Source organism: Pteropus vampyrus, unplaced genomic scaffold (assembly GCF_000151845.1).
Source record: "Pteropus vampyrus isolate Shadow unplaced genomic scaffold, Pvam_2.0 Scaffold22, whole genome shotgun sequence".
Taxonomy (NCBI): Eukaryota; Metazoa; Chordata; class Mammalia; order Chiroptera; family Pteropodidae; genus Pteropus; species Pteropus vampyrus.
In genome coordinates this window covers 14,807,868-14,810,166 of record NW_011888803.1, presented here as the reverse complement: position 1 = coordinate 14,810,166, position 2,299 = coordinate 14,807,868, and positions in this window count along the sequence as shown.

The window sequence follows — 2,299 nt, the reverse complement described above, 5'->3', positions numbered from 1 at the left end:
TCATATATCCAATAAGAATCTTGTATCCAGAATGTGTAAAAGACTCTTACAACTTAGTAATAAACCCAATAAAAAATAGCGAAAAGAACAGACTTTTCTCCAAAGATAAATGAATAGGCAATAAGAACATTAAAAGATGCTCAACATCATCCGTCATCAAGGAAATGCAATTTAAAACTACAATGAATTACCACTAAAATAGCTAACATTTTTAAAAGATTGACAGTACTAAATGTTGATGAGGACATGGGGCAAGCGGAACTTTCATATATACCTGGTGGGAATGTAAAATGGTATGACCACTATGGAAAACAACTTTGTATTTCTTATAAAATTAAATGTACACTTACCACATGACCAGCAATTTTATCCCTATTTACTCAAGAGAAATAAAAAACATGCCAAAAAGGACATATGTAAATGTTTATAGCACTTTACTCACAGTAGCTGAAAACTGGAAACAACCCAAATGCTATCTAATAGTTGAATGGATAAATGAGTTGTATTATAATCGCACAATGGAATACTACTCAGCAATTAAAAAGAATAAACTACAGTATGTACAGTAACAGATGAATCTCAGAAACATGCTAAGTGAGAGAAGCTAGACATGAAAAAGTACATATTATCTTTACATAAAATTTTAAGACAAAATTATTCGATAGTGACTTATCTTTGCTGTGTTTGGGTACCTCGAATCTCTCAAAAGATTGCAATCGAAGTGTCAACTGAGATTAGCCTCCCCTGTGTGCTTGAGGTTGGTCTGCTATGCTCTCTCATGTGGTTGTTGGCTGGATTCAGTTCCTCACTAGCTATAGGCCAGAGGCCTTTCTCACTTTGTTGCCACATGGCCTTCTCCATAGGGCAGCTCATAACATGAAGGTAGCTTCTCATGGGATGAACAAGTGAGAGAGTGCAAGATTGAAGCCAGCCTTTTTTGTAACCTAATCTTACAATGACATCATCACTTTTGTGATTCTTTTCATTATAATTAAGTCACTACATACAGCCCAACTCAAGGGTTTGAAACCAGGAGATGGGATTATTGGGGACCTTCTCACAGGTCACCTAATTTAAAAGTAATGCTTTATATGTAATAATGTAGAGTTCACTAAAGGTTCATGCACTAAACTCTCATCTTTTAGTTAATGCCTAAAATTCCAGAGATTCAACCCATCAGTTTAAGATTTTAATTAGCAAAATATAGACTATCAAGGAAGAGTCTCCCTTTAGACTAGAGTAATAACTATTTTTACACTCTACTTACCTAAAAGTGGGTATACTGTATTTGCTCTAAATCTACTTTAGGTAAAGAGGGTAGGCAAAAAAGGTAGAAATAGGGAAACAGGACAGAACTGGTAAGCCCACATAAAACAAAAATACTGCAGGTTTGCCTACAATTAGCAGACCTGTTGATAGAACAACACAGTCTTCTCAGATTATGAATATGCACTGACATTTTGGTTTTGGTATTTTAAGTTTGTTTCTTGACCTTTTTAGACTGTGATTTTGTTTGTTTTACTTTAAAGGGCCCATGCTTGCAAGTGAATATTACACAATTTACTAAACCCAATTTACTAAACCCACTTCTGTGATCTTAATTTCTATTTTCATGCATTTGCTCATGTTAAGGCTTTTGTAGAAATTAAATGAGTTAACATATGTAAAGCACTTAACACATGTAAAGCATATGGTAAGTGCTCAGTACTATTACTATGATAGATACTGATATCCTCTGCTGCTTCGACCTCCAATAGGTTTACTTTCCTTCCTCTATACCAGTGGTCCCCAACCTTTTCAGCACCAGGGACAGGTGCTCCTATGAGAATCTAATGCCTGGTGATCTGAGGTGGAGCTGAGGCGGTAATGCTAGTGCGGGAGAGCAGCTGCAAATACAGCTGAAGCTTCACTCGCTAGCTCATTCGTCACTCACCTCCTGCTGTGCGGCAGGTTCCTAACAGTTTATGGACCTGGACCGATATCAATCTGCAACCCAGGGGTTGGGGACTTCTACTCTATACCATTCTGCCCTGTCTTCAAATCTAGCCTGTTTTCTCTGTTCTTCCTCTTAAATAGTCTCACTGCGACTTAGCCCTACCAGAATTTCTTCTTTTTGCTCCTCAACACTCTACTTACAAAGACTGAGGTTGCCTATCCAAAATCCCCTCCTCTTTTCTTTTCTCTACTTTAACATTCCTGCATTCACATTCCCCTCTTTGCTTCAAATATCAGCTCTTCCTTCCAGCCTCAAATGAAGGAGCATTCGTCTGTGGCTAAGCCCTCCATCTCTATTTTTTTT